The 25959-nt window shown below is 44.7% G+C and overlaps 1 protein-coding gene across 8 annotated transcripts in view; it reads right to left on the minus strand.

The window, feature by feature from the left end:
- VGLL4 (vestigial like family member 4) overlaps nucleotides 1–25959 on the minus strand; it is a 153909-nt gene that overhangs the window by 40047 nt on the left and 87903 nt on the right. Inside the window, exon 1 of one of the 8 annotated variants that reach the window (XM_067755489.1) lies at nucleotides 11410–11549. The exons of the other annotated variants lie outside the window; for them this stretch is intronic. The gene's annotated coding sequence lies outside the window, so the exon portion shown is untranslated. Of the gene's footprint in view, nucleotides 1–11409; nucleotides 11550–25959 lie in introns of those variants that run through there. 8 annotated transcript variants of the gene reach the window in all.

Here is a 25959-nt window from a genome sequence, read left to right on the forward strand (position 1 = left end):
CAAACAAAAATACGTTGTTTAATGGGAAATACTTATTTTTTTCTTACGGTACACTAAAGATGGCATGTTAAAAAATATGATTATTATCAGCACTAAGTTTCTGTGGATAATCTGTCACCAGCTTAATGCACATGTGCTGTTCTCAAAATATTTTCAAAGTCAGACACTCACGATCAGAGTTCACATTTTGATCTGATTCGACATCTTGCTGTCTTTCATTCCCGTTTTAGAAAGGCTTCATGCGAAGAGATAACTTTGTGCCTTGTTATGAATTAAAATAAGCATAATCTTTCATTACAAGAATGGTTATATACTTTCTAAAATTTATAAGCAAGAGTAATAGTTACTTTAAGAGAAAACATCAAGCTTTCTAAGTCATGGGGGGCTGAGTACCTAAAATTTTCACAAATAATAACCTGTTTGCTGTGCTTTTCATATTGGCCTCTAAGGCCTGACCAATTTTGTTTCCACTTGGTCACCATTTGAGAGTCACATTAGGATAAAGTCGACTTCATCTGAGGCCTGTGGTACCTAAGAAAGGAAATCTTTGTTTGCCACCACTAATTTTCGTATCATCACAGAATACGTAGACAGTTTTAACAGCCGTTTGCTTCACACACATATGACAAATGCGATTTTGTTCGGGAAAGGAGGGAAAAATGCCTTCTTAATGTTTACCAGGAAAAATTAAAATTTTGCCAATTTAGTCAGCAAGATATAAACTAGCAAATATACAGTCACCCATAATACACCTCTAGTCAGGATTTCTTTTAAGGATTCTGGCCCCAAAGCAAACTGGAACTTTCCACTTTAAATGAAATACCTAAAACACAAGCCCTATGCTGGCCTGCTACACTCAGAAACTCAGCAGGATTTTGGTTGGCCTCTACTTCGTATTAAGTCATTTTTGGTTTAAACAAACAAACAAACAAACAAACAGCAGTGCTAATATCTGTACCTTAATAAATTAGAAAATATCCTTTCGAAAGCTGCCCCTCCTTCTCATTCTCTCCTTCTCCACAGAGCATCAGTAACCCGGTTAACTTCTGGAGGAGCCCTGGTGATACCCTGAGAAACCCAACCACGGCAAATCAAGCCTCATCCGCAAGGCACAGCGCCAGCGCACCCTCCACCCAGCGTCTCTCCACGTCCCTGGCAGCGTAAGTGGGATGAGGAGTACTCTGTGAGGACCCCCGGGCTTTGGGAGCCATTTCATCAGATGCCAGATGTGTGGCAATGCCAGTTGCCATGGAAAATCGCCACCATATCAACGAAGTTCAATCACCCCAAAAAAGGAACAGTCACTCATTACGCAGGAAATCACTGTCACGTGAAGAGCAAAACTCTTGGGGTAACGAGAACATTCCTGCTTCACTCCGCAGTTTCCATCCTCGTGCAAGTTCTTGTGCTTGTTTGCATTTAAGTTCATCAAATGCAGGCACTGCTCATCTTAGGACTGAATTGCTGGTGTCTGGCAGAGAAAGTCCACAGGAATCCTTTGAAAACACTGGAGATCGGGAACCTGGCAGGTGAAGGACCCACGAAGGAACCACAGGTGGTCCTGGGGGGAGGGGGGCTCCTCCAGAGATGACGGGGACATGCATGCCGTTAGTGCTGGGTTCCCTCGTGTGACAGATGGAGTCACCTACTCGGGGTCACATGTGAACAGGTTAACTATAGCAAGAACCATGCCCTCTGCCTATCAGGCTAACACCTCCTCCTAAACACCGTGCAAGCCCCACACAGGGCTCAGCACAAAGAAACCAGGGGCAGGAGGAAAAGAGCCACAGTTAGAAGGGCAGGCAGGTCTGCTCAGTTACACGCCTTCAGCCTTCATTCATCATTCATCTCCGGGCCCCCCTGGAGAGGGCCCTGGCCCAACGCCAGGTATCGTAGAGCAGGATTTGCTGGTGTCAGTGTGTACGTAGCAAAACAAGGTTAAAATTATTTTAGTAAAACTCTATTTTAATTTGTTTTTGGCCGCACTGAGTCTTTGTTGCTGCACGTGGGCTTTCTCTAGTTGCGGCGAGCGGGGGCTACTCTTCGTTGCGGTGCGTGGGCTTCTCACTGCGGCGGTTTCTCTTGTCGCGGAGCACGGGCTCTAGGCACGCGGGCTTCAGTAGCTGTGGCTCGCGGGCTCTAGAGTGCAGGCTCAGTAGTTGTGGCGCACAGTCTTAGTTGCTCTGCGGCATGTGGGATCTTCCCGGACCAGGGATCGAACCTGTGTCCCCTGCACTGGCGGGCAGATTCTTATCCACTGTGCCAACATGGAAGCCCGAGGAGTACATTTGATCTGGGAGTCAAGGCACCTGTGGGATACCCTCCCTTTATTTAGAAACAGGCAAATATGGGCACGTACTTCCCCCCTCTGGGCCTCCATCCAACCAGGGGACAGACTAGCTAATATCTCATATTCCTTCAGACCCAATTCTACGGTCCACAATCCTGTAATCAATTAAGTAACCAACCAACCAACCAACATTTACTATGAAATTATTACTTGTGAAATACTGAACTAAGACATCAAAACCCAAAGTATGTACCTCAGATCTTATATGTAAAAAAAAAAGTGAATCCACGGTCAAATAAATTTGGAAACCACAAGATTAAATAATTTTCCCAGGAGTTCCTTCTTGTCTTCTAATGCATGTGCCAGTTTCCAAGAGAGAAACACAGCAGCGGTGCCTTCAATCACGCCACACCCAATTCATCCTACACCTTCTGTAGACACAGCCTTCCAAGGCTCCGTTGTGAGAACATCACCCCATCCTTACCCAAAGAGCCAGGAGCTTGCCAGTCACTGATAAAACACTATCCACACTGCTTCAGCACTCAAAGTCAACACCTGGTCCCAGCTATGCTTCTCATCTGTGTTCCTAGTATTCCTCTTACTAAGCTCTGAAAATTTCAGCCCTAAAGTTTAAACTAGACTAGTCACCATTCCACAGAGAACTAAAGATCTTTACTCAGGTTCTTCCCCTAATCTTCTTGTGTTGAATCCTACACATCCTGCAAAGGCCACTTTTAAAATGCTACCTCCATCAGGTTGCCTTCCTTGATTCCTCAATCTGAAAGTCATCTCTTTTCCTGAATACCCACAGAAATTGATCACTATGGCCCTTCCCTTCCCACTCTGTTCTGTGCCCCTTGAAGCAAGGGACATTTTATTCATTTTCTATCCTTAGAACACAGAGCACAATATATTCCATGCAGCAGATGGTTAGTATACACTGACAATGAGTAAATGAGGCAAGGGGTGCCCAGGTTATAGAGTTTTGAGGTATGTTAAAGATCAAAGATAACGTAGAATAAGGAATTTTTAAAGATCTATTTAAGGATATATTTATATAAAGAACGCTTACAACTCAACAAGAGAAAGATAACCCGATTTAAAAATAGGAAGGTATCTCACAAGAACTTTCTCCAAAGAAGAGAATCGCCAAGAAGCACAAGGGAAGATCTTCAACATCGCTAGACGTCAGGGAAACACAAAACAGAACCACAATGAGACACCACCTCGCAGCCACTAGGAGGGCTAGGATGAAAAGACAGAGGACAAGTGTTGATGAGGATGTGAAGAGGTTAGAACCCTCGTGTCTTCCTGGAGCAAAGGTGAAATGTGCAGGTGCTGGGGAAAACCACTTGGGGCAGTTCCTCAAATGGTTAAACACAGACCCAGCAACTACTCTCCCAGGTATATATCCAAAAGAAATGAAAACATATACTCACACAAAACTTATACATGAAGGTTCACAGCAGCATTATTCATTATAGCCCAAAACCCGAATATCCATCAACAACGAACAGATATAAAAAATGTGGTATAGCCATACGATGGAATGTTATTCAGCTACAAGAAGGAATGAAGTACTGGTTCACGCTACGACATGGATGAACCTAGAATACAGTACGCTGAGTGAAAGAAGCCAACACAAAAGCCCACATGCCATCAGGTTCCATTCTATGGAACGTCCAGGAAAGGCCAATGCATAGAGACAGAAAGTAGATTAGTGGCTGCTGGGGGCTGGGGGAAGTGAGGGGTGGGACACGGCTGCTACTGAGGGCAGGGTTTCTCTTGCGGGTGATAAGAAAATGTTCTAAAATGTATTGTGGTGAAGGTTGCATAGCTCTGTGAATACACTAAAATCCACTGAATTGTATACTTTAAATGGGTGAATTGTACGGTAACGTGAATTATATTTCAATAAAGCTGTATTTATAAGTAGATGAAAGAAGATCCCAGTATTACGAGATCCTTTTCTCTCTCAGGCTTTTCCACAATTAACTGTTAAATAAGAACAAGCATCCATTAATTTTCCCTGAAATAAAAATAAACCTTTTGTTATTACAGCGATATCTCTCTGTCAGTCAGATAATTTTCTAAATATTTATCAAGTTAAAACAAATCAAAGCAGAAGTGCTTGAGGTTATGTAGACACTTGGATTCATCAGAGTCCTATTAAGCTCCAGCTCAGCTTTTAATCAGATTGTGTTTGAGTGTCTATTACATGCCGAAGGCTGTGCAAAGCGCTGTCAGAAAAACAAATGATGAAATTTATACAGACCCTGACCACAAGCAGGGAAGGGAAAAAAATACACACCAAAAGGAACTTATCTTGGTGTATAAAAGACCTCTTTCTTTTGTGCTCATGTGTATTCTAAATCTCACAATGGTTTGGTAATTGAAAAGGGAGAAATGATCTTTCTTTGTCAAGAACAAACAAGAGGAGGGAGTTTGAGCTGAGGAACCCAGTATTTTAAGTTTCTCGAGTTGGCTTAGCTACAACTGTCAATTTAACGTTTTTTTTTTAAGTTACAATTATAACTAAAGAAGCTCAACTTTTAAAATGTATCTGGCCTTTTCAACAGAAGATAATCCTATCCAGGTATGTGATGCTGCAGAACAATGCCTAATGGATACAAAAAATTTACTTAATTGCTGTTTTTAGTCATGGTAGCAGTTCTAGTATATGGATCAAAAATATTCCTTAAAGGGCTTCCCTGGTGGCGCAGTGGTTGAGAGTCTGCCTGCCGATGCAGGGGACACGGGTTCGTGCCCCGGTCCGAGAAGATCCCACATGCCGCGGAGCGGCTGGGCCCGTGAGCCATGGCCGCTGAGCCTGCGCGTCCGGAGCCTGTGCTCCGCAACGGGAGAGGCCACAACAGTGAGAAGCCCGCGTACCGCAAAAAAAAAAAAAATATATATATATATATATTCCTTAAATGTTTCTCCCAATTTTGAAGATGAGCAAGGATTTGGGCCCAAGATTTCACAAGAATCAGCATATATTAATTTCAATTTAAAAAAGTTTAACAGAGAGAAAGAAAAAAGAAAACCACTTAGCTTTATGATGTGCTATAGAATGATTCTGCTGAAATAGCAGAAGGAAAATCCTGCTGTCAAAGTCAGAAATGGAGTGGGAGAAGAGAGACCAAGGCAGAGGGATGAGACCCACAGGAATCTGCAGCCTAGTTTCAGAATCCCATTCTTGCCATATTTAGAAGCTTCTAAGACCCCTTATTCCCTACATTATAATACAGCTAAAACTGAAGTTTGTCTATCATCAAGTGGCATATTTTGATAGGACTGTTTTTCTTTGGCGGACATGACACAGTGGTTCATCTTAGACTGGACCCAATACAGAACCTGACTGGAGGGCCTTCAAAACAGCACCTGTCTCTTCAGCCCTGATTTCTTCATTTGTAAAATTCAGTGGTTCCATTAGCTCATCTTGAAGGCCTACCTTTGGCTCTCAAATCTACATTGTCCATAAGGTACATCTTCCAAAGGTGGTTGATAGAGAAATAGTCAACTTTTACAGGACACCCTTGACATGGTGGGAGCAAAAGCTGGTTCAACTAAGAACTCCTGACTCAAAGCTCACCTCATAGTTGAAGGAGATTTAGTTAAAAACCAAGCACCCTTCTCAGTCCCAGTGTCCCGGCTTCATTTACTTATTCCAGTGCTACGAGAAAGTTGTCCTTAGTCAACTGAAGCCTGAGATAAAGGCAATGTGGTCCACAAAGCGCAGACTTGACTTTTACTGAGCTGAATGGCAGAGACTAAGACCTTCACCATGGAGCGGAGACAACTGATCCGGTTTCAGAGGGACGGACGGGTCCCGGGACAAAGCAGGGGCGGTGTCAGAACTGGGCTCAACCCCCGTCACAACGCCTCCATCAGCTCTGTGGGCCGAAGGCCAGACGGGGATTTGTGGCTGCACTTAAGGTGGGCATGACTCGGGGGAAATGAATCAAAATAAGGGCATTTATTGTCGTTTTATGGAGGTTAGACAGCACAAGGCTGAAATGACAATGTCTGTGTTTATGGGAAAGGGGAAGGGACAGCTATACTAAGGGGTCTCTTGCTATAACTTCTAAGGATTTTTCACAAAAATCTCCATGCCTTGCCCAACGGAGAGCTTTCTGCCACAATTTAAATCTCTGCTGTGTCCAAGATTTTACGTTCTACTCTCCTCCTCACCCCTTTTATTGTTTCTAAACGTAAACCAAAGAAGTGAAACTACGGCTCAGTCCCCCAAGCCAGCTGCCCAGCAGTGGGATCCGTCTCCTGTGTGACCACAGCCCACGGCGACAGACTGACATCACCCTGCTGGCAGGGGAGCACCTGATAAAACAAACGCACTCTACATTTCACAACCCATCTCCCATCTCCCAAGCCCCGGCAGCCGGGGCCTATTCATTTTCTTTCAAAGAATACTTCTTTGTCTCACGGACCAGCAGCTGGGGAGAAGACAGAGAAGTCAGCCTCTTTCAAACAGTCCAACTTGTGGCTATTCTTGACTTTTTTCTTTTCTCTAAAAAGGAAGGCTGTTAGGCAATACGATGAAACCCAGGAGAGCCAGCAGAGATAAAAGATGTGACGTAGCGTCTGCAAGCGGCGCAAGGATTTCATGGCTCAGTGACGGAGCCCCCGCCCACCTCCGCTCGGGGTGCCCCACCAAGTGCCCTCCCCACTGTCACCCTAGACTCACGGCTCTAAACCCGCAGCCCGATCGTACATCTGGAGGCCAAACCTCAGCTAAAGGTCACTCTTGTCCAGTCAGCCAGGGTCAGGGGGCTCAGGGGAGGCTAGGCCAGACCCCCGAACTGAGCTTGGTTTCAGCAGCTCTCACCCTTTCTTTAGAGCAACAATGAGATTGTTAAGAGAGAAAAAGAAACAAAAACAACCACAACCTGTATGACTGACTGCTACTAATACAATTAAAGATAACAACACCACAGTAAAACTTGCGGAGTTAAAACGCACACTGTTTTAATCAGAATTTCAAGTACTCCAGATAATCTTGTAGACATTACACTTTGTCAGAGCTTTCTTCTATCTTATATCAGCATATTTTACTTTAAAAGCATTTAAAAATCCGAGCTGGTATTCTGGGTTTTCCTGACTATAGTCCTATAAGGGAAGAGAGGAAGAATAACTCCCATCCTACAGCCAAGGAGAGTCGTGTTTCAAGAATGGGTGAAGGGACTTCCCTGGTGGTCCAGTGGGTAAGAATCCATCCTGCAATGCAGAGGATGCCAACTTGACCCCTGGTCGGGGAACTAAGATCCCACGTGCCGTGGGGCAACTAAGACCCGGCGTGCCACAACTAAGACCCGACGCAGCAAAATAAATAAATATTAAAAAAAATAATAACAATGGGTGAATAGCTCAAGTCACAAGACTGACTGATAGAAGGGCTGGAAGGAGACACCTGGCATTTTGCGTTCCTAGCTTTCATATCCTTCTAGCTGTGCAGGATGTTTACAGGTTAAGGAAGAGGAGTGGGAAGAAGACACTTGACGGGAGGAAGTAGGAAAGAGAGTGGAAGGGAAGGGAGAGGAAGAGGAGGCATGCAGGGTGAGGGCGGGAAGGGGGACTCATGCGCTGAACTGTGCCCCCCAAATTCATATGTTGCAATCCTAACCCCAGTACTCAGAATGTGACTGTATGTAGAGATAGGGTCCTATGGGTGGGCCCCAATCCAACAGGACCAGTGTCCTCATAAGAGGAGATTAGGACACAGACAAGTACACACACAGAGGAAAGACCATGGAAACATGAAGATGGACATCTACGAGCCAAGAGGAGGGGCCTCAGGAGAAACCAACCCTGCCGACACCTTGATCTTTCAAAGTCCAGCCTCCAAAACTGTGAGAATAGATGCCTGCTGTGTAAGCCCCCAGTCTGGGGTACTATGATCCCACAGCCCCAGCTAACTAACATAGGAGGGAAGAAAGGGAGGAAGCAGGGAAGGCAGGGACAGGGCTGAAACCTGGGTCTGACACAAAGGATAAAGCTCTTCACTTTGGGACCTAACAGCTTCCACCGCTTGGTCTATCCTGACTGACCTGATCTAGTGGGACTGGTCGAGATGGAAGCAACTTTTTTTTTAAGTTTTTTTTATTGTGGTAAAAGTCACATAATATAAAACATACTATTTGAACCTTATTTAACTGTAGAGTTCAGTGGCACTAAGTGCATTCACATTGTACAGCTCTCACCGTCATCCATCTCCTGAATTTTTCACCTTCCTAAACTGAAACTCTGTCCCCGTTAAACACTAACTCCCCATTCCCCCGCCCCCAACCCCCGGCCCCAGGCATCTACCAATGTACTTTCCGACTCTATGAATTTGACTATTCTAGGTACCTCATATAAGTGGAGAAATGGAAGCAATTTAACGCCTGGAGGCCACTTCCAGATTAGAACCTGCCCAGGAGGGGACGAGACCCGTGGGCTGGCACAGAGGGCAAGGGGAGCCCTGGCTCCGTACCAGGAGAAGTGCAGAGAGACTCAGGCTGTGTCTCAGCGAGAACAAACGCACAGGAGAGACCAGGGCTCTCTCTGGAAAGCACAGGTGAAGGGGAGGGTCGAGGAGACCAGGCGGGGGTCTCACCCAGGCTGCTCCCAGACAGTGCCGAAGCTGCCGGTGCGCCAGGGGTGGACGGTGTAGACAGTTCCTAACGGTTTTAAACACCTGGAATTCTCCAGGAGCAAGAGGAGAAAGGGTAAAAAGACAATCCCAAAGAAATGGTAAGATGTCTATAATTCCCAATATACATTCTAAATACACAATAAGATGTTTTAATAAGGTGAAGAGAAAGGTTAATCTGGTATCAAAAAGCACTAACTGAAAATAAAGTAAATTAAAAATTGTTATATTCGCATCCATATGTTGCTATTCATTGAATTAGCAAGTTCTGCATCATTTAAAATAACTGTGTTGTGCTCAGGGTTTAAAAAAAAAACCGTGCAATCTCATTTCCCTTACTGAGTTCACTTTATACCTGAACTGTACCTTCACAGATTATGTAATACTAACCTGGGTGAAATTATCACAGAGTAAGAGAACTCAGATTAATCTTACTATCTATATCATCTATACATATATACCACATATATATCATCTCGGCTTAAAGAAAATTTCAGGTACCAAACAGTGAGAAAATCAGGCTGAAGAGCCACAGATCTCAGCGCTAGGTTGGGTTTTGGCTTCATAAATCATAACTGGGATTTAATAGGACTGAACACCCGTTCGCATCCTTGGTTTCCTGAGCCAGACCTAGTAACCACACCGGCGTCTGTTCTTGGTCCTCAAACCCCAGACTGTGGCTCTGACGGGAGCTGCAGAGGGTTCAGAGTAAATCAGAGAAGCTGAGTCTGAAAGTACAAGCCCTGCTTCTACTGTATGGTGTCTGCCTGGATATTAGAACATCAGTACAGTGAGTCACACGCCCTCACATGTCCCTGTCTGAGGCCCCAGCACTGACACATGACCCGTGAACCCCAAGGAGATAAGAGCAGTTCAAGTACCTTGGATGCCAAGTGCACAGAACCCTCCTTAATGGAAAACACTCTCTAAGCCCGCCAGAAATTCTTCACTATGTTTACTAGCAAATTTACTTTTGTAACATGTTTCTGTTAATAAAAAAAGAGAATTATGAAAGCAAAGTGTCTGCAGGTGGTATTGGAATCAGGCACTCTGCTGGGGACTCGACTTTCTTTCGAGTAGAGCTTACAGAAGGAATCGCTGAACGACGTGAAGCAAGAAAGAGGCTGTCCTAACCTCTTCAACAGGAGAGCCACCTGGGGAAGGTACCACCTCTTCAATGTATTATATAAGTGGGTAAAAATACCCTAAGCAACTCCCTCTTCCAGCCCTTTGGCATGCAACAGGTTAAACATCTAAGGTAACAGGCTAGTATCGGCACTGTCAAAACATTCTTAAATTTAAGGGAATTCTAGAGGGTATGACCGGGGCCAGAGGCCCTGGGAGTTTTGAACCTAAGAATCAGTCACTGACCACTGAAGGAGGAAAAAGAGAGTTTGGGGAGTGGAAGGAGACACTGGAAAACGAAACGTTCCTTCCTCTGACGTCCCATCACACTGACCCTCTAGAATGGACTTCTCACACCCTGGCTACTCTCGAGCTTGCCTGGGTCCCATCCTCTTTGTCCCACCTGCGTGTGGTCAGAGTGCGGCCCCGTGACTCGTTTCTGTGTCCCCGACCACGCTGGCCCAGTGCAGAGAGACGTGGTGGGCTTTGGGATCAAAGGTGTGATCTTGGCAAAGTCCCTTCATCTCTCTCGAGCCTCTATTTCTTCATCTACCTTGAGAGCTTCTTTTGTGAGAACCAGTGAAGACGCACAGGAAGTTCCCAGCCCTGCACGGGCCATCTGTTACTATACCATCTGTTCAATTCCATCCTTTGATACGACTCCAACCCAGAGGATGAAATGATGGGGGCAAAGGAACTACTCCAGGGTCGCTCCCACTGTTCACGAGAGGTTAGCACACGCACGGTTTCCACCAACTAGTCGAAAATCAGACACAGCGCCAGGAGCACAGGTCAGATACCTTCCAAACCTGCTCCACCAAGAGCCAGTGGGGGATCTTGGGGCAGCTACCTGACTGCCTGTGACTGTTTCCACGTGTGTGAAAAGGACCACGTGAACCCACACGGAGGCCCAGATCTATCTTAAGAGTTAAACTGGACACTTGGCACAGTGCCAGGTGCTCTAGCGCCCCTCCCCCCCCCCACACACACACAGCCTCCCCTCGTTTGCTTGTTTCCAGACGCCTTTCCCCCCACTGGAATTCCTCCTGACCAATTGAGTCATCTCCACTTTCAACATGCCATCTCAAGGCGGCCAGCCGCCCAAGAGCACCTCTTCTGATACCACCGGCTGGAGTCTGCCCGGCTCCAGCTCCCAAACTACAGATTCCTGAGCCGTACCATCGTGTTTGCTGCGGTCTCTCACCAGACAGGCAGGCAGTCTTGTTCTCTGCAATAAATTCTAGTCCAGACCTGGAGGAAAAAGATGAGGCTCCCAGGAACCAACTCAGACTTCACACATAAACGGGCGTATGAACTCCTGAAGGCCACAGATGGGCCGACCTACCCCAAACACGGAATCTCACATCAGCTCCAAACCCCTTCCAGCGTGGAAGCCGGCAGGTCGCTGGGACATGACGAACATCCTGAGTCCGACGTCTCAGAAAGCCATTCCGCCAACCCACAGAGAGGCAGCAACCCACTGGATTACTTACTGCTGCTCAGTGAGCTGGCTTCAGAAGCCAGAGTGATTTTTCCAAGGATTAAAATAGGACACAAAGTTCAAAGACTCCACAATACTGAGAGTGAAAGCAGCTCTGGGCACTCAGGCACACACGTGATCCAAGGGCCTAATCACCGTGAAGACTGGTAAAACGAGCCAGTTAAAGCAGGGTTCTGCCAGCCTTATCACTCAAACAGCCAAGTGCCCAAGTACATAAGTTTATTTTTTCCCATTCTTAAATAATTTTAAAGCTACCGAAAAGTTTACTAAGTGAGCATCCCATTCCCCTCCCCTTGATTCAGCTCGTCTGTCTACACACGTGCACCTTTTAAACTATAATTGCTATGATTTTTAAGGTACCTTGCAGGCATCACATCGTACCCCAAATACTTCAAGTGTCTTCTACTAGTGAAGGCACTCTCCTTCACAGACACAGAACCATCATCACACCCAAGCAAGTTCAAGTTCATATATCATCATTATCTAATACCCAATCCAGGTTCAAATTTCCTCAACTGAACTATCCCTTCTGGGGGGAGGTAGTGGAGAGAATCCAGGATTCAATCACACACTGGTCGATGGACTTGTTGCATCTCTTTATTTTCTTTCTTTTTCATTTGTGGAATTTTTAAAAAACATCTTTATTTGAGTATAACTGCTTTACAATGTTGTGTTACTTTCTGCTGCATAACAAAGTGGATCAGCTGTATGTATACATATATCCCCATATCCCCTCCCTCTTGCGTCTCCCTCCACCCTCCCTATCCCACCCCTCTAGGTGGTCACAAAGCACGGAGCTGGCCTCCCTGTGCTATGCAGCTGCTTCCCACTAGCTATCAATTTTACATTTGGTACTGTATATATGTCCATGCCACTCTCTCACTTCGTCCCAGCTTACCCTTCCCCCTGCCCGTGTCCTTAAGTCCATTCTCTACGTCTGCGTCTATATTCCTGTCCTGTCCCTAGGTTCATCAGAACCTTTTTTTTTTTTTTTCAGATTCCACATATATGTGTCAGCATACGGTATTTCTTTTTCTCTTTCTGACTTACTTCACTCTGTATGACAGACTCCAGGTCCATCCACCTCATTACAAATAACTCAGTTTCGTTCCTCTTTATGGCTGAGTAATATTCCATTGTGTATATGTGCCATATCCACTCATCTGTTGATGGACACTTAGGTTGCTTCCATGTCCTGATTACTGTAAATAGTGCTGCAATGAACACTGTGGTACATGTCTCTTTTTTTTTTTTTTTTTTTTTTTTTTTGCGGTACGCGGGCCTCTCACTGTTGTGGCCTCTCCCGTTGCGGAGCACAGGCTCCAGACGCGCAGGCTCAGCGGCCATGGCTCACGGGCCCAGCCGCTCCGCAGCACGTGGGATCCTCCCGGACTGGGGCACGAACCCGTGTCCCCTGCATCGGCAGGCGGACTCTCAATCACTGCGCCACCAGGGAATCCCGGTACATGTCTCGCTTTTTTGAAGTATGATTTTCTCAGGGTTTTTGCCCAGTAGTGGGATTGCTGGGTCATATGGTAGTTCTATTTTTAGTTTTTTACGGAACCTCCATACTGTTCTCCAGAGTGACTGAATCAATTTACATTCCCACCAACAGTGCAAGACGGTTCCCATTTCTCCACACCCTCTCCAGCATTTATTGTTTGTAGATTTTTTGATGATGGCCATTCTCACTGGTGTAAGGTGATAACCTCATTGTACTTTTGATTTGCATTTCTCTAATAATTAGTGATGTTGAGCAGCTTTGCATGTGCTTCTTAGCCATCTGTGTGTCTTCTTTGGGGAAATGTCTATTTAGGTCTTCTGCCCATTTTTGGATTGGATTTTTTTTTGATATTGAGCTGAATGAGTTGCTTATATATTCTGGACATTAATCCTTTGTCACGTTGCTTCATTTGCAAATATTTTCTCCCATCCTGAGGGTTGTCTTTTCATCTAGTTTATGGTTTCCTTTGCTGTGCAAAAGCTTTTAAATTTCATTAGGTCCCATTTGTTTATTTTTGTTTTTATTTCCATTTCTCTAGGAGGTGGGTCAAAAAGGATCTTGCTGTGATTTATGTCATAGAGTGTTCTGCCTATGTTTTCCTCTAAGAGTTTTATAGTGTCTGGCCTTACATTTAGGTCTTTAATCCATTTTGAGTTTATTTTTGTGTATGGTGTTAGTGAGTGTTCCAATTTCATTCCTTTACATGCAGCTGTCCAGTTTTCCCAGCACCACTTATTGAAGAGGCTGTCTTTTCTCCATTGTATATTCTATATTCTTGCCTCCTTTATCAAAGATAAGGTGACCATATGTGCGTGGGTTTATCTCTGGGTTTTCTATCCTGTTCCATTGATCTATATTCCTGTTTTTGTGCCAGTACCATACTGTCTTGATTACTGTAGCTTTGTAGTATAGTCTGAAGTCAGGGAGCCTGATTCCTCCAGCTCGTTCTTCTTTCTCAAGATTGCTTTGGCTCTTCAGGGTCTTTTGTGTTTCCATACAAACTGAATTTTTTTGTTCTAGTTCTGTGAAAGATGCCAGTGGTAGTTTGATAGGGATTACATTGAATCTGTAGATTGCTTTGGGCAGTATAGTCATTTTCACAATGCTGATTCTTCCAATCCAAGAACATGGCATATCCCCCATCTGTTTGTATCGTCTTTAATTTCTTTCATCAGTGTCTTTTTTTTTTTTCAACACCTTTACTAGGGTATAATTGCTTTACAATGGTGTGTTAGTTTCTGCTGCATAACAAAGTGAATCAGCTATATGTATACATATACCACCATATCCCCTCCCTCTTGCACCTCCCTCCCACCCTCCCTATCCCACCCCTCTAGGTGGTCACAAAGCATGCTACTGTATGATTGAGCAATCCCCCTACTGGGCATATACCCTGAGAAGGCCATAATTCAGAAAGAGACGTGTACCACAATGTTCACTGCAGCTCTATTTACAATAGCCAAGACATGGAAGCAACCTAAGTGTCCATCGACAGATGAATGGATAAAGAAGATGTGGCAGATATATACAATGGAATATTACTCAGCCATAAAAAGAAACAAAACTGAGTTATTTGTAGTGAGGTGGATGGACCCACAGTCTGTCATACAGAGTGAAGTAAGTCAGAAAGAGAAAAACAAACAGCATATGCTAACACACATATACATGGAATTTAAAAAAATGGTTCTGATGAAACTAGGGGCAGGACAGGAATAAAGACACAGACGTAGAGAATGGACTTAAGGACACGGGGAGGGGGAAGGGTAAGCTGGGACAAAGTGAGAGAGTAGCACTGACACTACCAAATTCAAAATAGATAGCTAGTGGGAAGCAGCTGCATAGCTGCATCTCTTTACTTTCCTAAAGGAACTTTTTCTATCTTTCTTCCTCTTCCGTGACATTGGTGTATTTAAATAATCCAGACCAACTAACTGCCCTACAATTTTTGGTGATCTGATCATTTCCTCATGATTCGATCTGAGGTGAACATTTTCGGCAAGAGTACGAGAGGTGGTGCGCACAGCACGTGGCATCACATCAAAGGCACCTGATGCCACTGTGTCCCAATGCAGGTGCCACTAAACTTGAGTACTTGGTTACAGTGATGCCCACAGAATTTCTCTATCCTAAAAAAGTAATCTTTCCCTTTCATAGTAATATGGGGGTGAGCATCTTGTCACTCCCTCTCAATCTCTTGCTCATTATTAAGCACTTTTTATTTGTTCTGCAAGAGACTAGAGTTAAGCTGGATAAAACATGGCGCCCCCCCTCCCACGGATTACAAATCGGCACAGGTCTGACATGGGACACGCAGCATTTTTACATAAAAGACAGTGAAAGAAAAATATAAGAAAACACCTGACACGATCAGGGATTGGCTTATGCACTTCCTGAAATACACTAGGCATTCAATAAACATAATGCTGTGTTAGGAGCTTGTACAGTTCGGGCAAATAAAAGCTATTGGCACTAACTTCACCCTCTCAATTATCCCTCTCATATCACCACATACCTTGGCAGAAAGTCCTTCAACATGGTCACCCAGCCTTCCACCATGAGAGTTTAAAGACCCTGATGGATTCGATCGCTGAAATAAAGTCTAAGAGTTCGCAACCTGGTGGTAGAGACCTCCACAGCCCAACCCTCTAGCCTCACCCCTCTCTTTCCTGTCAAACGAACTCCTCCCAGGCTACACCGCTCACGCTGTTCACTCAGGCTGTGAACACTCTTCCGTCTCCCCGTCACCTGGCAAGTTCGCTGGGCAAACCCTAGCGCATTATCCTTTGCTCTGAAAGCTGCCATCCAAGTTCTCTTCTTGAGATACTCCTCATTCCCAAATGATAGTTAAGTGAAACTAGCATCCCTGCCGAAGCGCCCTGGAAATTGACATACCAGCCCTTATTTTAAAGGCTAGCTGCTAATTGCTGAATCTAGTCCCACCTAAAGAAGGTATGGAATTTAGAACTGGCAGAAGAAAAGAGGAAACGTGGATCGTTCAAAGGCATTTTAGTGCCTGGTATGTTTGTAGCACTATGCCCAACACTAAGGGGAACACAAAAATGTCTGAGATCTGGTCTTTGCCTCACGAACCATAGTTCCAGTAGGAGTGTTAAGTCACGGTGATAAATAATCAGAAGGAAGAACGTAAATGCCAAAACAAAAGAGATGCTCTTTAAGTGGGTGAACTGTATGGTATACGCATCATATCTCAATAAAGCTGTTACCAAAAAAAAAAAAAAATTACCGAGGACCACAAAGAACTTTTGCTTACATAATTTCTATCAATAATTACCGTATTAGGAATTAAAATGGAGAAAGTTTTCAAATATTAATTTCAAGATAAAAATAAACTCATTACATGTAAAAAGGAAAACAGAGAAGCTATGAACGTTTTAGATGAGGAAGATATCAATTCTAGCTCTAATAATCTAGTCAGGAGTAGAACTGCAAAAACAGGTAGGATTTGGACACTTGGAAATGGTGGGAATGGGCATTCCAGGTGGGGACAGCTACACACATAAAGGCAGAAAGCAGGAAAGGCGTCGTCATGTGTGTGTGAGATCAATCTAACTGGAACAAAGGGCTCGTTTCTTCTGTTGGTTAAGAGTAACTGGCTAAACAGATGGATGGGTCAGATAATAAAGGGCTCTGAGCACAGGCAGAGTTCAGACCTGACGGCAGACAACTGGACAGAGCCTCTGTGAGTGCTCACGCAGCGGAAGAAGAGCTTCAGAGAAGGGTGGTCTGATGATGCTGAGTTGCTCGGATGGACACACCTGAGCCAGGGGGCAGGGCAGCAATGCATCGGGGGCGCGGCACCAATGTTCATACCCATGAGGGGCGAGAAGAGGCCAGTCCAAGGGACATTTTAAGGGACGATCAGAGAACTGGACAGTGTTTCAGCCTGTACCTTCACCTGATCCTTTCAAAACAGGCCACCCTCATCTTCTTCCTAATCATTCCCTCAACACTCGCTGATCTTTGCTTCTTCATAAGTTGAGAAACTAAAATGAATTGAAGAAGCCAGAGAGCTACATTTTTTCTGACTTATCAACACATAAGAGGGAAAATAAAGATTGAATTAGCAGTATAACTCCGTATGTTAAGTTCCACAGGTTGATCTAACAAAGTTTAATTAACCTTCTACATCCACTGTCAGTGGACACTTTTAATATTCTAATAAGATTATTTTTATTGTTGGAGAAAAAAAAAATCAGCATACCAAATTTCCTTGAAGTAAAATAATGTTGATGTCCAGAGTTTTAGTGGCAGGGATTGTGCTAACAGCTTCCGATTACCCACGATTAATTGACATTCATTCAATAGATATTTTCTGGGTAACAACTGAGTTGTGAAGAACAACTATCAAATACCTCAAATAATAATGCATATTCATAAAAGAAAAATTTGGAATGGTCATTTAAAGCAGACTCGTATGGAACTTACCCTATGTTAAAATAAACCAATCCCCAAAAAATTACCACATGCCATCATTCACTAAGTGGATGCCAAGCTAACATACAGTTATGCTGGTTTTTTCACAGCACCCAGTATACTTCGGAGTCCTTTTACGTACAAACTTATTTCAACAGTTATAGTTTGCATAAGCTATTATTAAAAGATGTTTTGCATTCCCCAACTGCAAACGAAGAGACTATTGAAACTGAAGTCTCAAAGTATACTGGCCAGCTTGAAACAGCACTAAAACACTTACTGGAGAGGCACACAGCTAATTTCACACATACAAAAGAGTATTTAATGTCGAAACATATTTTTCTTTCATATTAAGAAAAATGCATAGCCATGGTGTACAGCACAACCAAAGAATATGGGAATGTGAGAGCTGCTTTCTGAAGGGACTACTGCAAATCTGTCCCCTAGGTTTTCATATTAGTTGGAAATCTTTGATTTCCTTATGAAATCTTACAAGATGCTGATAAAAACTATATCCAACCAAGGAGAACTTGTTGTATCTTCACCAAGTTCCAAGAAAAGATACTGTTAGATACTAATCTAAAATGTCCTAAAAGTTCATCTGAAAACAAATATTCCAGGGGCAGGTAGAATTTGATGTGTTTCCAAAACCCGAAACGCCCACTTGCTGCTCAGTGTGAAGGCGGGGAGGTCCCCCAAATGAAACAACTTCAAATGCTGGGGGCGTGTGCTGTTGACATTTTCCTTCTACTTCTTGCTCCCCTCCCCAACCTCTCCTTTTAAGTTTACATTATCCCGGTAAGCGAATTTTATCAATGGGAGGCCAAGGAGGGCTGACTCCCTGGGGCATGTTTGCTTAAGATATGAAGGTCAAACAACCATTGTGCTTAAAAAGTTGTGACCTTTGGGGGCCCATACTTCAGGTCTCTCCTCACCTCCAAGTGACTCATTAAGAAGCAAAAGAAAGAGGAAAATGGAGCGGATCAAAGGCTGGGCTGTCGTTAAGTGAAAATGAAGGCAGATGAAAGGCCTGCCCTCCACTTCAAAGGGCAGCTGAGCTCAGGTGCGCAAACAGCGAGAGGCTGGGCCCCGAGGACAGGCGGCTGTGAGGGACACGAGGTGGCCTGCCGAGGGCCAGATACCTGGGATCGGTTACGCACAGTAGAACCACAACAACGAACACAAATTCAAATGTTTTCCTCCTGCGTGTACAGGGGCGTACGTAACCCCAAAACATCAAGTGACGTACATCAGGTCTGCACTCGAAAAGATGGAAAGTTTTAAATGGAACAAGGTTCAAGGACTGCTGAGGAAGCTGGCACGTCTAAAGCCGTGTACAATTATATTTAAACAGTTTCTCCTTATGCCCCTGAGGTGTGTCCTGAAATAAATCTTAATTCTGAGAGATCTTGGCCGTAGCAGGAAGTCTGGTTTCCCCAGGAGTTTAATGAAGGATCCTTAGTGCGTTGAGGCAAAGGGCCCCCCAGACTTTCTCGAGGACCTCGGGTGGGAGCAGAGCTGGTTTAGAGCCACGATGGGCTGTGGAGGGAAGAGCAGGGACACCAGGTCCATTTCTGGCTCCACCACAGTCCCCCTCAGCTCACCCCATCCGCTCCCTCTACCCACACCAGGCACCTGGGCAGACGAAGCTCCTGTGGGCAGGAAAGGTCTTACATTCTCAGGGGCCCTTAAGTCACTTAATCGAATCTCCTTCCTCAGACAGACTCCCTGGAGTGACTATTAAAACAGGTGACTGTGAACCCCACCACCCAACCCCTTTAACACAGGGAACAGCCTTATCTGTACAGCTGTGGCCATACTGCAGACTTTTCAGGGAATTTACAGCTTCTCCCCTGTAATTTATTGTTAGTAAAAGACTTGCATGTTAGTGCCCAGGAGGCAGAGGAGGGAGCCTGCCACCCACCTCTGCCTGAAATGAATAATCAGGAGGATGGGTAACCATTCAGGAGCATTTCCTTGGGGCCAAGAGGTATCCCAACAGCATTATGTGCACGAATTTCATTTCATCTTCCTAATTACCTGTGGAGTAGGCTCTATTATTAGTCTTACCTTTCAGAAGAGAAAATGGAAGCAAAAAGTGGCTTGGCAACTTGGCCAAGGTTACAGGCCTTTGGAGAGGCTTAGTGGATCCGAGTGCACTCCAGCTGGGTGTTGAAGGATGAGTAGGAGTTTGCCAGTGGGCACAGGGTGGTGGGAAACAGCATGGCACCCCTGAGCTGCTGGAGCGCACAGGGCCGGTGAAAGCACAGGAGAGGACAAGGCAGAGAAAAGAAAGCCCCACAGACAGTGGTGTAAGGGGGACAGCTTAGACTTGGGTCGTACAAAGGCTTTAGCGCCTCCAAGGCCCCCTCAAATCAATGACTGTGAGTAAAAACTTAGTTTGCTATGCAGGCGGGCGCCAATCAAGTCCGTGAGCCCTCCCTCCGCCCGCTTCCAATCAGACTGCCCCCACAGAAGCGGCCCTGCATGGAAGTTCCGGAGCGGCCAGTTTCACTGGCCACACTCAGGAAAGAGTGTGGACTTCATCCCGCAGGCCACGCGGAGCAAACGGCTAGGCTCGAGCCGGAAAGCAGCACACTCACATGGACACGTGGCCATCTGCACACCTGTCCTTGTCAACTGCTTCCCCTGGAATTCCATCCCCTCCTCTCCTCACCCCCAGTCTCCAAACACCCGACCCTGACAAACACACCACTTATTCTCTGTAAAGATTATCTTAATTTACAACATGCATGGCACTGATTTGTTTCTCTATAAGATAGCTGGCAGTGATTATAAAGAAAGCACGATACTTGACTGTCAGCTCCTTGAGAAGAGCTGTGTATCGTGTTCACCAGGGAAGGTCCCTTTGCGCCAGACACAAAGCCTAGACACCCACGGCACTGACTACAGGTGCCATCACCGAGGCTCATGATCAAGCTAACGGTACTTCGCAAAGTATTTTCACGTGAGCAAAGGCACACGTAGAACTTTGCCAAGAGTCAAATGAACGGAGTAACAGTAACAAACAACATTCTCCACTTCAAATCTCCAAATGTTACAAGAGCTTTACTGAAATACAATTCACATACCATAAAATTCACCCATTTAAGGTGCCCGATTAGGGTGGGAGGGAGGGAGACGCAAGAGGGAAGAGATGTGGGGACATATGTGTACGTATACCTGATTCACTCTGTTATAAAGCAGAAACTAACACACCATTGTAAAGCAATCATACTCCAATAAAGGTGTTTAAAAATAAATAAATAAAATAAAGTGCCCGATTCCACGTGTTTTAGTGTATTCATGGGGTCGTACAATAATCACCACAGTCTGAGGGCAGAATACTTCATCCCCCCAGAAAGAAACTCATACCCATTAGCAGCCACTCCCCACGCTGCCCCCGACCCCTACTCTCTGGCAACCATGCACCTGCTTTCTATCTCTATAGATCTGCCTATTCAGGACATATTTCATAGAAACGGAATCACACGTGTAGTCTGGTGTGTCAGACTTCTTTCACTTAGCATAGTGTTTTCAGGGTTCATCCATGATCTATGCCAATACATCCGTTTTTACTGCCAAATCATATTCCATCCTAGGACATATACCACATTCTAGTTACCCATTTATCAGGTGACGGGCATTTGGATTGATTCTACTTTTTGGCTATTATAAATAATGCTGCTATGGATGTTCGTGGACAGATTTTTGTGAGGCTATGTTTTCAGTTCTCTTGGCTATACACCTAGGAATGGAACTGCTGGACCTAACGGCAACTCTGTGTTTTAACATTTTGAGAAAAATGCCACACTGCTTTCCAAAGGGGCTTTTGCAGCATTTTCAATTCCTACCAGTAACAGAGGAGGGTTCCAACGTCTCCAGACCCTCACCAACACGTCATTGTCTTTTTTCTTTTAGCCATTTTAGTGCGTATGACGTTGTATCTCACTGTAGTCTTGATTTGCAATTTCCTAATGACTAATGACGCTGAGCGTCTTTTCACGTGCCTGTTGGTCATCTGTATGTCTTCTTAAAGTTGAGGTGTCAGAGTTTTTTTATATCTTCTACACACAAGTCCCCTATCAGATTTTTGCTTTGTAAAGATGTCCTCCGATCCTGTCTTTTTATTCAAATCTATTTTTCCCCTTATCTATGTCCTGCAGGCATAGGAACGAAAATCTGATCCTTACTCTTACTTCCCTTTAGAAGGTATGCAAATTTTATTACAAACGCTCTCCTAAAAGCCACTCTCTTGCCATGCCGTTTCTTGATAGGCCGGCCTATGTAGAATGAGGCCCCATCCATTGCTAAATACCCACTGCATACACCTGGGTAGCAAACTCCGAAATAATAAATAACCGTGATATTCACCATGGACATTCTGGCATTTCAGAAATTCAATCCATCCCCCAAAGCCTTATGTTAATGGTTTAACAAAACAAAGAAATAAAATTTCACACTATTAATAGATTTAAGGACCTACATATGTTTTGCCAACCTATTTCCTTTAAAACCATGCTGACAATAGTCATTAAAACTGTTCCCATGCTAGCCGTGCTTCTAAATTGTTTTAGCCTTGACATAAGGTCAATGGGAATTAGACTAATGAAGAAACAAAGCAATACTGAAACATTTTAATTTGGGGTCTACTAGACTATACTAACTTCCAGCAAATTAAATGGATGAGCAGTTTGCAACCACTGACATTTGTATTTCACTATTAGTTCTCCAAGCTTCTTGTTCTCCCTGTGCCATTAACCTTGAGGGTCTAGCTCTTTGTCAATCTCACTTCAACCGTGCTTTCCAGGGATTACAGAATCACTAATTCCATAGCACATTGTGGCACAGACCCAGTCAAATCAGAGGGACAGATGTGAGCTCATGTAATTGAGAGGCTTCCATCTGTTGCCTTGAGAACTGAGGCCTGAAAGACTTGCATTTTCTTTCTTATACTCATTCAGGGAGGTTCAGTCTTTGATGATCCAATTAACATAAGCACTCGGTATTTCGGCAAATAACTTAAATGGCTAATGCTCCAACCTCTCAAAGGCGGATGGACATTCACTGAAGATTCTCACATTACACCTATTATGAATCCCAGAGGTGGCTGAAAGCCCAGAGGTGATAATCCGAGATGGAGAAAGGGATGCCAACTCATTCACATCCAAATCCTTGCTTCCACATTCACCCACACGTTATCAGGGTACCCCACTGAGACCACAGATTGTCTACTGGGACACTGTCAAGGCACCGGGGACTTGCTTGGGAGGAATAAGAGGAAGGATGTATGAAGCAGAAGCAGCAAAGGATCTTATTTTAGCAAAAAGTTTAAAATACGTGTTGTAGGGACTTCCCTGGTGGCGCAGTGGTTAAGAATCCGCCTGCCGATGCAGGGGACACAGGTTCGCTCCCTGGTCCAGGAAGATCCCACATGCCGCGGAGCAACTAAGCCCATGCACCACAACTACTGAGCCTGCGCTCCAGAGCCCGCGAGCCACAACTACTGAGCCCACGTGCCGCAACGACTGAACCCACAGGCTCTAGGGCCCGTGTGCCACAACTACTGAGCCCACGTGCTGTAACTACTGAAGTCCGTGCGCCTAGAGCCCGTACTCCGCAAAAAGAGAAGCCACCACAGTGAGAAGCCCGCACACCGCAGCGAAGAGTAGCCCCCGCTCGCCGCAACCAGAGAAAAGCCCGAGCAACGAAGACCCAACGCAGCCAAAAATAAAAATAGGTGTTGTATACTCAGGAGGAATTACATTCTTTCTCTCGCGGTTTTCTGTAAGATGCTAAATATTTTTCAGGTGAAACTGACTTCATGTGACAAATGTATTCCTGAAAATTTGGGAGTAAATTAACTTTTGGTTAAGTCTGATCATGATCTACACCAAGCTGCTACTTAAAGCAAAAGTGGTTCTCAGTTTACTCCCATCGTCTGTGGGGATTTTCCTTATTGTGTCTCATTCAGCTCCTCCTACTCACCACTCGGTACAATGTTTTTCAATGTGTGGTCCCGGACCACCTATATCAGAATCCCCTGAGATGCTTGTTTAAAATGCATATTCCTAGGCCCGAACCCAGTCCCAGGGGGTCCAGGGACCCTCAAAATCTGTCATTAAGCATGCCCCCCAGACGTTCCCATGCACGCTAGTGGGTATCTTCTCTTGTGCCTCTTCCACTTTCAAAACTGATCAATACTATGATCAACCAATATTCTGATCAAACATTTCCAACTGCCTAAGGGGTGTTTGTACAGTGATGTGGTTGCTGGAAAGGAGAACTGATGACTGAGTATCTCAAGGCTCAAGCATCTGATCAGGAAACGCCCGAAGCATCAGGGGTACAGACAGCAAGACTTAGGCCGTCCTGGTTCCTCCAGCCAACGGTAACAGGTCAAATACCTAAAAACCACCTGTAGGACACCCTGTTTTCAAACAATGATGTACTGGTACTTCTCTGCCTAATTATTTTAAATGTTCACCTCTTTAGCGTTCAGAACCTCAGCGAGGGGACCCTCACCGATACCTCAATTTCCCCATAAGCAACATGGGTTCACCATCTGCTGCCCTATATTCCCTGTAATGCATCTACTGCCATAGAGTTCCTACATGTCTTCTACATAATAAAACAACTCATTCCCCCAAAAGCTTTGGATTAGGACCCTGAGATGTTCAATAAAAGCTTTGCAGATGGAGTCCACGGCTACTGATTTGTAAATTTCTCCAAGCCTAGAAAACTGAGAGGGGCAGGGAAGCAGAGGAACTTGTACTCTAACTGCAGACACTAGTCTCAACTGGCTGAGCAGGAGCGTGCCAGCGTGCGCCCAGCTGGCTCCCCAGGATTAACTTGAGGCCACGGCGATCACTCCCGGGCAAGCTGCGGACTGAGTTAAGAACAGGCCCGGGTAAGTGGCGTCAGCGGAGGAGGTCAAAACGCCCTTTGCTAGATCTGCCTTTTAAAACATCTCATTTCAGGCTGGGCATATTCATAAAATAAGAAATAAAATAATTTACAAAGAATCTCATGCTAATTTCTAAAGGTTTCTGTCTCCCAAAATTCAAAAGTGCCAGAGGCTCTTTCTTTTGTCCCAGGTTGCTTTTCCAACGCTGCTTCAAGACAGAGGAATGGCTCCTGACCTGTGGCCACACATTTTCTTTCTTTTTTCCCCAGAAGTCATACTTTATTGTACAGCAGAGAAACCACACGAGAGAAATCCTGCAAGTAAAATGAATGTCAGGAAACATCTGTCAGGGTAGGCATCATTTAGACATCCAAAAAGCTCACATGAGTGACAAAGTCCTAACAGTATCCTGAGCATTCAGACATCTTTTTATACCAGTTGGACTCAGAACACTCTAAAGGAGAATAATCACAAAGTCTGCAACATTTATGGAAGACTTTAACAAGAGGTGATGTTTCCATGAATGTCAGAGTTACAAAGTACAGAACCTTTTTAGATACTTTAAATACGTGAAAGCTTTTTAACAAAAATTCAAAGAGAATCTGTACCGAGGGAAACACTTATCCTAGAAGTCATTTTGCAGACATCTGATTACAAGGTGGTTGTTTTTCTTTTAAAGAAACCTGCAGGGCTTCCCTGGTGGCGCAGTGGTTGAGAGTCCGCCTGCCGATGCAGGGGACACGGGTTCGTGCCCCGGTCCGGGAAGATCCCACATGCCGTGGAGCGGCGGGGCCCGTGAGCCATGGCCGCTGAGCCTGCGCGTCCGGAGACTGTGCTCCGCAGCAGGAGAGGCCCGCGTACCGCAAAAAAAAAAAAAAAAAAAGGGGGAAAGAAACCTGCAAATGTCTAGATATATGAAGTTTATTACAAAGCACAAATAAATTGAAAAACCAGGTGACATCATTAAACACAGTACGCAGGACTTACGTGTGAGTGTCAGCAGCACATTTCTTGTATCCTATGAGTGCGCCTCCTAGGTAGGACTGCTAGCATTCAGCAGTCTGCCTTGTCTAACCCCACGATAACTGAGAAAAAAACTACAGAACACTTAGTTGATAATCCATTATGGTTCAGGTTGAATGACATTATGGTTCTGAAGTCTTTGAAGTGCCAAAGACCTTCCTTCCACCTACCTACCTACCTATGTATCTGGGTACATATGTATACATATATATTTAACTTTATATATAATAGAAATGTTCTAAATATACACACATATCTATCAATAGACATCCATGTAAAATTAGAGGCCTAACACAGAAACTCCAATTTCACTGCCATACACACACACACACACACACACACACACACACACAGATGTGTGTATATAAACCACAACTAAAGTGCAAATTACTTGACAGCGAGGAATCTACCAACTTCCTCTAGAGCCATCGGTGCAACGTGTAAGTGAGTGACCCAAACTGAACAGAATAAAGACAAAGGCAGAGACTGTCAGTCTACCTGTGAGCAGAAATTATCACTCAGATAC

The sequence above is a fragment of the Pseudorca crassidens genome, chromosome 10 (genome assembly GCF_039906515.1).
Source record: "Pseudorca crassidens isolate mPseCra1 chromosome 10, mPseCra1.hap1, whole genome shotgun sequence".
NCBI lineage: Eukaryota > Metazoa > Chordata > Mammalia > Artiodactyla > Delphinidae > Pseudorca > Pseudorca crassidens.